Below are 10864 nucleotides of genomic sequence, written 5' to 3'. Positions count from 1 at the left end.
GGTTTGCGGCAGGGTGCTCCGGGCCGGCCGGGCCTTTCCGGTTATCGCTTCTCGGCCTTTTGGCTAAGATCAAGCGTAGTATCTGTTCTTATCAGTTTAATATCTGATACGTCCTCTATACGAGGACTACATATTAAATTGATTTTTTGAGCAGGGAGACGGAAGAGGGGCTTGCTCCGTCCGCTCCACGCATCGACCCGGTATTGCAGTACTTCTGGGAACGGTGCACCTCCTTAAACTGGTTAAAAGTCAGAAAGAAATAAGTTAGGACATGGGTACGGCTTTATGATGTTGCCTTCTCGAGGCTGTTCTCTTTTTAATCTGTTTCATGGTTTTCCCTCCATTTTTCTTCTTTTTTTTTTTTTTTTTTTTTTTTTAAATACAAATCTATGATCTCATGTTTTTCTCGTCTGTGTTGACCTCTAATTGGCGTGTTAATTTATGCACAGATTATCCCACCCTGACCTTTGTTCAGTCTGCACCCTCCGCAAGAGTCTTAGACCTCCAGCAGAGGAGCGGAAGGCCTGCCGTTAGCCGTCATATCTCGGGTTTCTCTTCAGTCACGTACAAATCTTTCGCCTTTTACTAAAGATTTCCGTGGAGGGGAACGTTGACGAGTTTTGTGTATTTTTGAAGGCTCTGTTGCTGCAGAGCTACACATTTTCTTCCTGTATAATGACAGAGCGACAGCCGTCTTTGGAGCACGCCTTGCCACAAGTTCCTGTAGCAGCAGCTCTTAGCTTCTGTTTGCAGTTCTTGGTGGGAGGAGCCTCCGGTGTGGTGGTGGTGTCTGAGTGGGAGGGGTCAAGGTCTGACGACCAGGTTTAAATACCCTCCAGTAGTTGCTGGTTTGCGGCAGGGTGCTCCGGGCCGGCCGGGCCTTTCCGGTTATCGCTTCTCGGCCTTTTGGCTAAGATCAAGCGTAGTATCTGTTCTTATCAGTTTAATATCTGATACGTCCTCTATACGAGGACTACATATTAAATTGATTTTTTGAGCAGGGAGACGGAAGAGGGGCTTGCTCCGTCCGCTCCACGCATCGACCCGGTATTGCAGTACTTCTGGGAACGGTGCACCTCCTTAAACTGGTTAAAAGTCAGAAAGAAATAAGTTAGGACATGGGTACGGCTTTATGATGTTGCCTTCTCGAGGCTGTTGTCTTTTTAATCTGTTTCATGGTTTTCCCTCCATTTTTCTTCTTTTTTTTTTTTTTTTTTTTTTTTAAATACAAATCTATGATCTCATGTTTTTCTCGTCTGTGTTGACCTCTAATTGGCGTGTTAATTTATGCACAGATTATCCCACCCTGACCTTTGTTCAGTCTGCACCCTCCGCAAGAGTCTTAGACCTCCAGCAGAGGAGCGGAAGGCCTGCCGTTAGCCGTCATATCTCGGGTTTCTCTTCAGTCACGTACAAATCTTTCGCCTTTTACTAAAGATTTCCGTGGAGGGGAACGTTGACGAGTTTTGTGTATTTTTGAAGGCTCTGTTGCTGCAGAGCTACACATTTTCTTCCTGTATAATGACAGAGCGACAGCCGTCTTTGGAGCACGCCTTGCCACAAGTTCCTGTAGCAGCAGCTCTTAGCTTCTGTTTGCAGTTCTTGGTGGGAGGAGCCTCCGGTGTGGTGGTGGTGTCTGAGTGGGAGGGGTCAAGGTCTGACGACCAGGTTTAAATACCCTCCAGTAGTTGCTGGTTTGCGGCAGGGTGCTCCGGGCCGGCCGGGCCTTTCCGGTTATCGCTTCTCGGCCTTTTGGCTAAGATCAAGCGTAGTATCTGTTCTTATCAGTTTAATATCTGATACGTCCTCTATACGAGGACTACATATTAAATTGATTTTTTGAGCAGGGAGACGGAAGAGGGGCTTGCTCCGTCCGCTCCACGCATCGACCCGGTATTGCAGTACTTCTGGGAACGGTGCACCTCCTTAAACTGGTTAAAAGTCAGAAAGAAATAAGTTAGGACATGGGTACGGCTTTATGATGTTGCCTTCTCGAGGCTGTTGTCTTTTTAATCTGTTTCATGGTTTTCCCTCCATTTTTCTTCTTTTTTTTTTTTTTTTTTTTTTTTAAATACAAATCTATGATCTCATGTTTTTCTCGTCTGTGTTGACCTCTAATTGGCGTGTTAATTTATGCACAGATTATCCCACCCTGACCTTTGTTCAGTCTGCACCCTCCGCAAGAGTCTTAGACCTCCAGCAGAGGAGCGGAAGGCCTGCCGTTAGCCGTCATATCTCGGGTTTCTCTTCAGTCACGTACAAATCTTTCGCCTTTTACTAAAGATTTCCGTGGAGGGGAACGTTGACGAGTTTTGTGTATTTTTGAAGGCTCTGTTGCTGCAGAGCTACACATTTTCTTCCTGTATAATGACAGAGCGACAGCCGTCTTTGGAGCACGCCTTGCCACAAGTTCCTGTAGCAGCAGCTCTTAGCTTCTGTTTGCAGTTCTTGGTGGGAGGAGCCTCCGGTGTGGTGGTGGTGTCTGAGTGGGAGGGGTCAAGGTCTGACGACCAGGTTTAAATACCCTCCAGTAGTTGCTGGTTTGCGGCAGGGTGCTCCGGGCCGGCCGGGCCTTTCCGGTTATCGCTTCTCGGCCTTTTGGCTAAGATCAAGCGTAGTATCTGTTCTTATCAGTTTAATATCTGATACGTCCTCTATACGAGGACTACATATTAAATTGATTTTTTGAGCAGGGAGACGGAAGAGGGGCTTGCTCCGTCCGCTCCACGCATCGACCCGGTATTGCAGTACTTCTGGGAACGGTGCACCTCCTTAAACTGGTTAAAAGTCAGAAAGAAATAAGTTAGGACATGGGTACGGCTTTATGATGTTGCCTTCTCGAGGCTGTTGTCTTTTTAATCTGTTTCATGGTTTTCCCTCCATTTTTCTTCTTTTTTTTTTTTTTTTTTTTTTTTAAATACAAATCTATGATCTCATGTTTTTCTCGTCTGTGTTGACCTCTAATTGGCGTGTTAATTTATGCACAGATTATCCCACCCTGACCTTTGTTCAGTCTGCACCCTCCGCAAGAGTCTTAGACCTCCAGCAGAGGAGCGGAAGGCCTGCCGTTAGCCGTCATATCTCGGGTTTCTCTTCAGTCACGTACAAATCTTTCGCCTTTTACTAAAGATTTCCGTGGAGGGGAACGTTGACGAGTTTTGTGTATTTTTGAAGGCTCTGTTGCTGCAGAGCTACACATTTTCTTCCTGTATAATGACAGAGCGACAGCCGTCTTTGGAGCACGCCTTGCCACAAGTTCCTGTAGCAGCAGCTCTTAGCTTCTGTTTGCAGTTCTTGGTGGGAGGAGCCTCCGGTGTGGTGGTGGTGTCTGAGTGGGAGGGGTCAAGGTCTGACGACCAGGTTTAAATACCCTCCAGTAGTTGCTGGTTTGCGGCAGGGTGCTCCGGGCCGGCCGGGCCTTTCCGGTTATCGCTTCTCGGCCTTTTGGCTAAGATCAAGCGTAGTATCTGTTCTTATCAGTTTAATATCTGATACGTCCTCTATACGAGGACTACATATTAAATTGATTTTTTGAGCAGGGAGACGGAAGAGGGGCTTGCTCCGTCCGCTCCACGCATCGACCCGGTATTGCAGTACTTCTGGGAACGGTGCACCTCCTTAAACTGGTTAAAAGTCAGAAAGAAATAAGTTAGGACATGGGTACGGCTTTATGATGTTGCCTTCTCGAGGCTGTTGTCTTTTTAATCTGTTTCATGGTTTTCCCTCCATTTTTCTTCTTTTTTTTTTTTTTTTTTTTTTTTAAATACAAATCTATGATCTCATGTTTTTCTCGTCTGTGTTGACCTCTAATTGGCGTGTTAATTTATGCACAGATTATCCCACCCTGACCTTTGTTCAGTCTGCACCCTCCGCAAGAGTCTTAGACCTCCAGCAGAGGAGCGGAAGGCCTGCCGTTAGCCGTCATATCTCGGGTTTCTCTTCAGTCACGTACAAATCTTTCGCCTTTTACTAAAGATTTCCGTGGAGGGGAACGTTGACGAGTTTTGTGTATTTTTGAAGGCTCTGTTGCTGCAGAGCTACACATTTTCTTCCTGTATAATGACAGAGCGACAGCCGTCTTTGGAGCACGCCTTGCCACAAGTTCCTGTAGCAGCAGCTCTTAGCTTCTGTTTGCAGTTCTTGGTGGGAGGAGCCTCCGGTGTGGTGGTGGTGTCTGAGTGGGAGGGGTCAAGGTCTGACGACCAGGTTTAAATACCCTCCAGTAGTTGCTGGTTTGCGGCAGGGTGCTCCGGGCCGGCCGGGCCTTTCCGGTTATCGCTTCTCGGCCTTTTGGCTAAGATCAAGTGTAGTATCTGTTCTTATCAGTTTAATATCTGATACGTCCTCTATACGAGGACTACATATTAAATTGATTTTTTGAGCAGGGAGACGGAAGAGGGGCTTGCTCCGTCCGCTCCACGCATCGACCCGGTATTGCAGTACTTCTGGGAACGGTGCACCTCCTTAAACTGGTTAAAAGTCAGAAAGAAATAAGTTAGGACATGGGTACGGCTTTATGATGTTGCCTTCTCGAGGCTGTTGTCTTTTTAATCTGTTTCATGGTTTTCCCTCCATTTTTCTTCTTTTTTTTTTTTTTTTTTTTTTTTAAATACAAATCTATGATCTCATGTTTTTCTCGTCTGTGTTGACCTCTAATTGGCGTGTTAATTTATGCACAGATTATCCCACCCTGACCTTTGTTCAGTCTGCACCCTCCGCAAGAGTCTTAGACCTCCAGCAGAGGAGCGGAAGGCCTGCCGTTAGCCGTCATATCTCGGGTTTCTCTTCAGTCACGTACAAATCTTTCGCCTTTTACTAAAGATTTCCGTGGAGGGGAACGTTGACGAGTTTTGTGTATTTTTGAAGGCTCTGTTGCTGCAGAGCTACACATTTTCTTCCTGTATAATGACAGAGCGACAGCCGTCTTTGGAGCACGCCTTGCCACAAGTTCCTGTAGCAGCAGCTCTTAGCTTCTGTTTGCAGTTCTTGGTGGGAGGAGCCTCCGGTGTGGTGGTGGTGTCTGAGTGGGAGGGGTCAAGGTCTGACGACCAGGTTTAAATACCCTCCAGTAGTTGCTGGTTTGCGGCAGGGTGCTCCGGGCCGGCCGGGCCTTTCCGGTTATCGCTTCTCGGCCTTTTGGCTAAGATCAAGCGTAGTATCTGTTCTTATCAGTTTAATATCTGATACGTCCTCTATACGAGGACTACATATTAAATTGATTTTTTGAGCAGGGAGACGGAAGAGGGGCTTGCTCCGTCCGCTCCACGCATCGACCCGGTATTGCAGTACTTCTGGGAACGGTGCACCTCCTTAAACTGGTTAAAAGTCAGAAAGAAATAAGTTAGGACATGGGTACGGCTTTATGATGTTGCCTTCTCGAGGCTGTTGTCTTTTTAATCTGTTTCATGGTTTTCCCTCCATTTTTCTTCTTTTTTTTTTTTTTTTTTTTTTTTAAATACAAATCTATGATCTCATGTTTTTCTCGTCTGTGTTGACCTCTAATTGGCGTGTTAATTTATGCACAGATTATCCCACCCTGACCTTTGTTCAGTCTGCACCCTCCGCAAGAGTCTTAGACCTCCAGCAGAGGAGCGGAAGGCCTGCCGTTAGCCGTCATATCTCGGGTTTCTCTTCAGTCACGTACAAATCTTTCGCCTTTTACTAAAGATTTCCGTGGAGGGGAACGTTGACGAGTTTTGTGTATTTTTGAAGGCTCTGTTGCTGCAGAGCTACACATTTTCTTCCTGTATAATGACAGAGCGACAGCCGTCTTTGGAGCACGCCTTGCCACAAGTTCCTGTAGCAGCAGCTCTTAGCTTCTGTTTGCAGTTCTTGGTGGGAGGAGCCTCCGGTGTGGTGGTGGTGTCTGAGTGGGAGGGGTCAAGGTCTGACGACCAGGTTTAAATACCCTCCAGTAGTTGCTGGTTTGCGGCAGGGTGCTCCGGGCCGGCCGGGCCTTTCCGGTTATCGCTTCTCGGCCTTTTGGCTAAGATCAAGTGTAGTATCTGTTCTTATCAGTTTAATATCTGATACGTCCTCTATACGAGGACTACATATTAAATTGATTTTTTGAGCAGGGAGACGGAAGAGGGGCTTGCTCCGTCCGCTCCACGCATCGACCCGGTATTGCAGTACTTCTGGGAACGGTGCACCTCCTTAAACTGGTTAAAAGTCAGAAAGAAATAAGTTAGGACATGGGTACGGCTTTATGATGTTGCCTTCTCGAGGCTGTTCTCTTTTTAATCTGTTTCATGGTTTTCCCTCCATTTTTCTTCTTTTTTTTTTTTTTTTTTTTTTTTAAATACAAATCTATGATCTCATGTTTTTCTCGTCTGTGTTGACCTCTAATTGGCGTGTTAATTTATGCACAGATTATCCCACCCTGACCTTTGTTCAGTCTGCACCCTCCGCAAGAGTCTTAGACCTCCAGCAGAGGAGCGGAAGGCCTGCCGTTAGCCGTCATATCTCGGGTTTCTCTTCAGTCACGTACAAATCTTTCGCCTTTTACTAAAGATTTCCGTGGAGGGGAACGTTGACGAGTTTTGTGTATTTTTGAAGGCTCTGTTGCTGCAGAGCTACACATTTTCTTCCTGTATAATGACAGAGCGACAGCCGTCTTTGGAGCAAGCCTTGCCACAAGTTCCTGTAGCAGCAGCTCTTAGCTTCTGTTTGCAGTTCTTGGTGGGAGGAGCCTCCGGTGTGGTGGTGGTGTCTGAGTGGGAGGGGTCAAGGTCTGACGACCAGGTTTAAATACCCTCCAGTAGTTGCTGGTTTGCGGCAGGGTGCTCCGGGCCGGCCGGGCCTTTCCGGTTATCGCTTCTCGGCCTTTTGGCTAAGATCAAGTGTAGTATCTGTTCTTATCAGTTTAATATCTGATACGTCCTCTATACGAGGACTACATATTAAATTGATTTTTTGAGCAGGGAGACGGAAGAGGGGCTTGCTCCGTCCGCTCCACGCATCGACCCGGTATTGCAGTACTTCTGGGAACGGTGCACCTCCTTAAACTGGTTAAAAGTCAGAAAGAAATAAGTTAGGACATGGGTACGGCTTTATGATGTTGCCTTCTCGAGGCTGTTGTCTTTTTAATCTGTTTCATGGTTTTCCCTCCATTTTTCTTCTTTTTTTTTTTTTTTTTTTTTTTAAATACAAATCTATGATCTCATGTTTTTCTCGTCTGTGTTGACCTCTAATTGGCGTGTTAATTTATGCACAGATTATCCCACCCTGACCTTTGTTCAGTCTGCACCCTCCGCAAGAGTCTTAGACCTCCAGCAGAGGAGCGGAAGGCCTGCCGTTAGCCGTCATATCTCGGGTTTCTCTTCAGTCACGTACAAATCTTTCGCCTTTTACTAAAGATTTCCGTGGAGGGGAACGTTGACGAGTTTTGTGTATTTTTGAAGGCTCTGTTGCTGCAGAGCTACACATTTTCTTCCTGTATAATGACAGAGCGACAGCCGTCTTTGGAGCACGCCTTGCCACAAGTTCCTGTAGCAGCAGCTCTTAGCTTCTGTTTGCAGTTCTTGGTGGGAGGAGCCTCCGGTGTGGTGGTGGTGTCTGAGTGGGAGGGGTCAAGGTCTGACGACCAGGTTTAAATACCCTCCAGTAGTTGCTGGTTTGCGGCAGGGTGCTCCGGGCCGGCCGGGCCTTTCCGGTTATCGCTTCTCGGCCTTTTGGCTAAGATCAAGCGTAGTATCTGTTCTTATCAGTTTAATATCTGATACGTCCTCTATACGAGGACTACATATTAAATTGATTTTTTGAGCAGGGAGACGGAAGAGGGGCTTGCTCCGTCCGCTCCACGCATCGACCCGGTATTGCAGTACTTCTGGGAACGGTGCACCTCCTTAAACTGGTTAAAAGTCAGAAAGAAATAAGTTAGGACATGGGTACGGCTTTATGATGTTGCCTTCTCGAGGCTGTTGTCTTTTTAATCTGTTTCATGGTTTTCCCTCCATTTTTCTTCTTTTTTTTTTTTTTTTTTTTTTTTAAATACAAATCTATGATCTCATGTTTTTCTCGTCTGTGTTGACCTCTAATTGGCGTGTTAATTTATGCACAGATTATCCCACCCTGACCTTTGTTCAGTCTGCACCCTCCGCAAGAGTCTTAGACCTCCAGCAGAGGAGCGGAAGGCCTGCCGTTAGCCGTCATATCTCGGGTTTCTCTTCAGTCACGTACAAATCTTTCGCCTTTTACTAAAGATTTCCGTGGAGGGGAACGTTGACGAGTTTTGTGTATTTTTGAAGGCTCTGTTGCTGCAGAGCTACACATTTTCTTCCTGTATAATGACAGAGCGACAGCCGTCTTTGGAGCACGCCTTGCCACAAGTTCCTGTAGCAGCAGCTCTTAGCTTCTGTTTGCAGTTCTTGGTGGGAGGAGCCTCCGGTGTGGTGGTGGTGTCTGAGTGGGAGGGGTCAAGGTCTGACGACCAGGTTTAAATACCCTCCAGTAGTTGCTGGTTTGCGGCAGGGTGCTCCGGGCCGGCCGGGCCTTTCCGGTTATCGCTTCTCGGCCTTTTGGCTAAGATCAAGCGTAGTATCTGTTCTTATCAGTTTAATATCTGATACGTCCTCTATACGAGGACTACATATTAAATTGATTTTTTGAGCAGGGAGACGGAAGAGGGGCTTGCTCCGTCCGCTCCACGCATCGACCCGGTATTGCAGTACTTCTGGGAACGGTGCACCTCCTTAAACTGGTTAAAAGTCAGAAAGAAATAAGTTAGGACATGGGTACGGCTTTATGATGTTGCCTTCTCGAGGCTGTTGTCTTTTTAATCTGTTTCATGGTTTTCCCTCCATTTTTCTTCTTTTTTTTTTTTTTTTTTTTTTTAAATACAAATCTATGATCTCATGTTTTTCTCGTCTGTGTTGACCTCTAATTGGCGTGTTAATTTATGCACAGATTATCCCACCCTGACCTTTGTTCAGTCTGCACCCTCCGCAAGAGTCTTAGACCTCCAGCAGAGGAGCGGAAGGCCTGCCGTTAGCCGTCATATCTCGGGTTTCTCTTCAGTCACGTACAAATCTTTCGCCTTTTACTAAAGATTTCCGTGGAGGGGAACGTTGACGAGTTTTGTGTATTTTTGAAGGCTCTGTTGCTGCAGAGCTACACATTTTCTTCCTGTATAATGACAGAGCGACAGCCGTCTTTGGAGCACGCCTTGCCACAAGTTCCTGTAGCAGCAGCTCTTAGCTTCTGTTTGCAGTTCTTGGTGGGAGGAGCCTCCGGTGTGGTGGTGGTGTCTGAGTGGGAGGGGTCAAGGTCTGACGACCAGGTTTAAATACCCTCCAGTAGTTGCTGGTTTGCGGCAGGGTGCTCCGGGCCGGCCGGGCCTTTCCGGTTATCGCTTCTCGGCCTTTTGGCTAAGATCAAGCGTAGTATCTGTTCTTATCAGTTTAATATCTGATACGTCCTCTATACGAGGACTACATATTAAATTGATTTTTTGAGCAGGGAGACGGAAGAGGGGCTTGCTCCGTCCGCTCCACGCATCGACCCGGTATTGCAGTACTTCTGGGAACGGTGCACCTCCTTAAACTGGTTAAAAGTCAGAAAGAAATAAGTTAGGACATGGGTACGGCTTTATGATGTTGCCTTCTCGAGGCTGTTGTCTTTTTAATCTGTTTCATGGTTTTCCCTCCATTTTTCTTCTTTTTTTTTTTTTTTTTTTTTTTTAAATACAAATCTATGATCTCATGTTTTTCTCGTCTGTGTTGACCTCTAATTGGCGTGTTAATTTATGCACAGATTATCCCACCCTGACCTTTGTTCAGTCTGCACCCTCCGCAAGAGTCTTAGACCTCCAGCAGAGGAGCGGAAGGCCTGCCGTTAGCCGTCATATCTCGGGTTTCTCTTCAGTCACGTACAAATCTTTCGCCTTTTACTAAAGATTTCCGTGGAGGGGAACGTTGACGAGTTTTGTGTATTTTTGAAGGCTCTGTTGCTGCAGAGCTACACATTTTCTTCCTGTATAATGACAGAGCGACAGCCGTCTTTGGAGCACGCCTTGCCACAAGTTCCTGTAGCAGCAGCTCTTAGCTTCTGTTTGCAGTTCTTGGTGGGAGGAGCCTCCGGTGTGGTGGTGGTGTCTGAGTGGGAGGGGTCAAGGTCTGACGACCAGGTTTAAATACCCTCCAGTAGTTGCTGGTTTGCGGCAGGGTGCTCCGGGCCGGCCGGGCCTTTCCGGTTATCACTTCTCGGCCTTTTGGCTAAGATCAAGTGTAGTATCTGTTCTTATCAGTTTAATATCTGATACGTCCTCTATACGAGGACTACATATTAAATTGATTTTTTGAGCAGGGAGACGGAAGAGGGGCTTGCTCCGTCCGCTCCACGCATCGACCCGGTATTGCAGTACTTCTGGGAACGGTGCACCTCCTTAAACTGGTTAAAAGTCAGAAAGAAATAAGTTAGGACATGGGTACGGCTTTATGATGTTGCCTTCTCGAGGCTGTTGTCTTTTTAATCTGTTTCATGGTTTTCCCTCCATTTTTCTTCTTTTTTTTTTTTTTTTTTTTTTTAAATACAAATCTATGATCTCATGTTTTTCTCGTCTGTGTTGACCTCTAATTGGCGTGTTAATTTATGCACAGATTATCCCACCCTGACCTTTGTTCAGTCTGCACCCTCCGCAAGAGTCTTAGACCTCCAGCAGAGGAGCGGAAGGCCTGCCGTTAGCCGTCATATCTCGGGTTTCTCTTCAGTCACGTACAAATCTTTCGCCTTTTACTAAAGATTTCCGTGGAGGGGAACGTTGACGAGTTTTGTGTATTTTTGAAGGCTCTGTTGCTGCAGAGCTACACATTTTCTTCCTGTATAATGACAGAGCGACAGCCGTCTTTGGAGCACGCCTTGCCAC

General features: G+C 46.6%; 26 non-coding genes across 26 annotated transcripts; all 26 read left to right on the top strand.

Annotated features, from left to right (window-relative positions):
* Nucleotides 1-43: 43 nt before the first annotated feature.
* Nucleotides 44-234, top strand: LOC136681479 (U2 spliceosomal RNA). Its single transcript, XR_010797876.1, has one exon. It is a non-coding gene; the product is annotated as a U2 spliceosomal RNA (small nuclear RNA).
* A 307-nt stretch (nucleotides 235-541) lies between these two features.
* Nucleotides 542-655, top strand: LOC136681665 (U5 spliceosomal RNA). Its single transcript, XR_010798051.1, has one exon. It is a non-coding gene; the product is annotated as a U5 spliceosomal RNA (small nuclear RNA).
* Nucleotides 656-890: 235 nt separating this feature from the next.
* On the top strand, nucleotides 891-1081 carry LOC136681478 (U2 spliceosomal RNA). The gene has a single exon (XR_010797875.1). It is a non-coding gene; the product is annotated as a U2 spliceosomal RNA (small nuclear RNA).
* A 306-nt stretch (nucleotides 1082-1387) lies between these two features.
* Nucleotides 1388-1501, top strand: LOC136681664 (U5 spliceosomal RNA). Its single transcript, XR_010798050.1, has one exon. It is a non-coding gene; the product is annotated as a U5 spliceosomal RNA (small nuclear RNA).
* Nucleotides 1502-1736: 235 nt separating this feature from the next.
* LOC136681477 (U2 spliceosomal RNA) lies at nucleotides 1737-1927 on the top strand. Its single transcript, XR_010797874.1, has one exon. It is a non-coding gene; the product is annotated as a U2 spliceosomal RNA (small nuclear RNA).
* A 306-nt stretch (nucleotides 1928-2233) lies between these two features.
* Nucleotides 2234-2347, top strand: LOC136681663 (U5 spliceosomal RNA). The gene has a single exon (XR_010798049.1). It is a non-coding gene; the product is annotated as a U5 spliceosomal RNA (small nuclear RNA).
* A 235-nt stretch (nucleotides 2348-2582) lies between these two features.
* LOC136681476 (U2 spliceosomal RNA) lies at nucleotides 2583-2773 on the top strand. Its single transcript, XR_010797873.1, has one exon. It is a non-coding gene; the product is annotated as a U2 spliceosomal RNA (small nuclear RNA).
* Nucleotides 2774-3079: 306 nt separating this feature from the next.
* Nucleotides 3080-3193, top strand: LOC136681662 (U5 spliceosomal RNA). The gene has a single exon (XR_010798048.1). It is a non-coding gene; the product is annotated as a U5 spliceosomal RNA (small nuclear RNA).
* Nucleotides 3194-3428: 235 nt separating this feature from the next.
* Nucleotides 3429-3619, top strand: LOC136681475 (U2 spliceosomal RNA). Its single transcript, XR_010797872.1, has one exon. It is a non-coding gene; the product is annotated as a U2 spliceosomal RNA (small nuclear RNA).
* A 306-nt stretch (nucleotides 3620-3925) lies between these two features.
* LOC136681661 (U5 spliceosomal RNA) lies at nucleotides 3926-4039 on the top strand. Its single transcript, XR_010798047.1, has one exon. It is a non-coding gene; the product is annotated as a U5 spliceosomal RNA (small nuclear RNA).
* A 235-nt stretch (nucleotides 4040-4274) lies between these two features.
* LOC136681412 (U2 spliceosomal RNA) lies at nucleotides 4275-4465 on the top strand. The gene has a single exon (XR_010797812.1). It is a non-coding gene; the product is annotated as a U2 spliceosomal RNA (small nuclear RNA).
* Nucleotides 4466-4771: 306 nt separating this feature from the next.
* LOC136681659 (U5 spliceosomal RNA) lies at nucleotides 4772-4885 on the top strand. Its single transcript, XR_010798045.1, has one exon. It is a non-coding gene; the product is annotated as a U5 spliceosomal RNA (small nuclear RNA).
* A 235-nt stretch (nucleotides 4886-5120) lies between these two features.
* On the top strand, nucleotides 5121-5311 carry LOC136681474 (U2 spliceosomal RNA). Its single transcript, XR_010797871.1, has one exon. It is a non-coding gene; the product is annotated as a U2 spliceosomal RNA (small nuclear RNA).
* A 306-nt stretch (nucleotides 5312-5617) lies between these two features.
* LOC136681657 (U5 spliceosomal RNA) lies at nucleotides 5618-5731 on the top strand. Its single transcript, XR_010798044.1, has one exon. It is a non-coding gene; the product is annotated as a U5 spliceosomal RNA (small nuclear RNA).
* Nucleotides 5732-5966: 235 nt separating this feature from the next.
* LOC136681411 (U2 spliceosomal RNA) lies at nucleotides 5967-6157 on the top strand. The gene has a single exon (XR_010797811.1). It is a non-coding gene; the product is annotated as a U2 spliceosomal RNA (small nuclear RNA).
* A 306-nt stretch (nucleotides 6158-6463) lies between these two features.
* LOC136681656 (U5 spliceosomal RNA) lies at nucleotides 6464-6577 on the top strand. Its single transcript, XR_010798043.1, has one exon. It is a non-coding gene; the product is annotated as a U5 spliceosomal RNA (small nuclear RNA).
* Nucleotides 6578-6812: 235 nt separating this feature from the next.
* LOC136681410 (U2 spliceosomal RNA) lies at nucleotides 6813-7003 on the top strand. Its single transcript, XR_010797810.1, has one exon. It is a non-coding gene; the product is annotated as a U2 spliceosomal RNA (small nuclear RNA).
* Nucleotides 7004-7308: 305 nt separating this feature from the next.
* On the top strand, nucleotides 7309-7422 carry LOC136681655 (U5 spliceosomal RNA). Its single transcript, XR_010798042.1, has one exon. It is a non-coding gene; the product is annotated as a U5 spliceosomal RNA (small nuclear RNA).
* A 235-nt stretch (nucleotides 7423-7657) lies between these two features.
* On the top strand, nucleotides 7658-7848 carry LOC136681472 (U2 spliceosomal RNA). The gene has a single exon (XR_010797869.1). It is a non-coding gene; the product is annotated as a U2 spliceosomal RNA (small nuclear RNA).
* Nucleotides 7849-8154: 306 nt separating this feature from the next.
* LOC136681654 (U5 spliceosomal RNA) lies at nucleotides 8155-8268 on the top strand. Its single transcript, XR_010798041.1, has one exon. It is a non-coding gene; the product is annotated as a U5 spliceosomal RNA (small nuclear RNA).
* Nucleotides 8269-8503: 235 nt separating this feature from the next.
* On the top strand, nucleotides 8504-8694 carry LOC136681471 (U2 spliceosomal RNA). Its single transcript, XR_010797868.1, has one exon. It is a non-coding gene; the product is annotated as a U2 spliceosomal RNA (small nuclear RNA).
* Nucleotides 8695-8999: 305 nt separating this feature from the next.
* On the top strand, nucleotides 9000-9113 carry LOC136681653 (U5 spliceosomal RNA). The gene has a single exon (XR_010798040.1). It is a non-coding gene; the product is annotated as a U5 spliceosomal RNA (small nuclear RNA).
* Nucleotides 9114-9348: 235 nt separating this feature from the next.
* LOC136681470 (U2 spliceosomal RNA) lies at nucleotides 9349-9539 on the top strand. The gene has a single exon (XR_010797867.1). It is a non-coding gene; the product is annotated as a U2 spliceosomal RNA (small nuclear RNA).
* A 306-nt stretch (nucleotides 9540-9845) lies between these two features.
* Nucleotides 9846-9959, top strand: LOC136681652 (U5 spliceosomal RNA). Its single transcript, XR_010798039.1, has one exon. It is a non-coding gene; the product is annotated as a U5 spliceosomal RNA (small nuclear RNA).
* Nucleotides 9960-10194: 235 nt separating this feature from the next.
* Nucleotides 10195-10385, top strand: LOC136681413 (U2 spliceosomal RNA). The gene has a single exon (XR_010797813.1). It is a non-coding gene; the product is annotated as a U2 spliceosomal RNA (small nuclear RNA).
* Nucleotides 10386-10690: 305 nt separating this feature from the next.
* Nucleotides 10691-10804, top strand: LOC136681651 (U5 spliceosomal RNA). The gene has a single exon (XR_010798038.1). It is a non-coding gene; the product is annotated as a U5 spliceosomal RNA (small nuclear RNA).
* Nucleotides 10805-10864: the final 60 nt, after the last annotated feature.

Source organism: Hoplias malabaricus, unplaced genomic scaffold (genome assembly GCF_029633855.1).
Source record: "Hoplias malabaricus isolate fHopMal1 unplaced genomic scaffold, fHopMal1.hap1 scaffold_113, whole genome shotgun sequence".
NCBI lineage: Eukaryota > Metazoa > Chordata > Actinopteri > Characiformes > Erythrinidae > Hoplias > Hoplias malabaricus.
The sequence above is the reverse complement of the archived record's forward strand: the minus strand, read 5'-3'. Positions and strand labels throughout refer to the sequence as shown.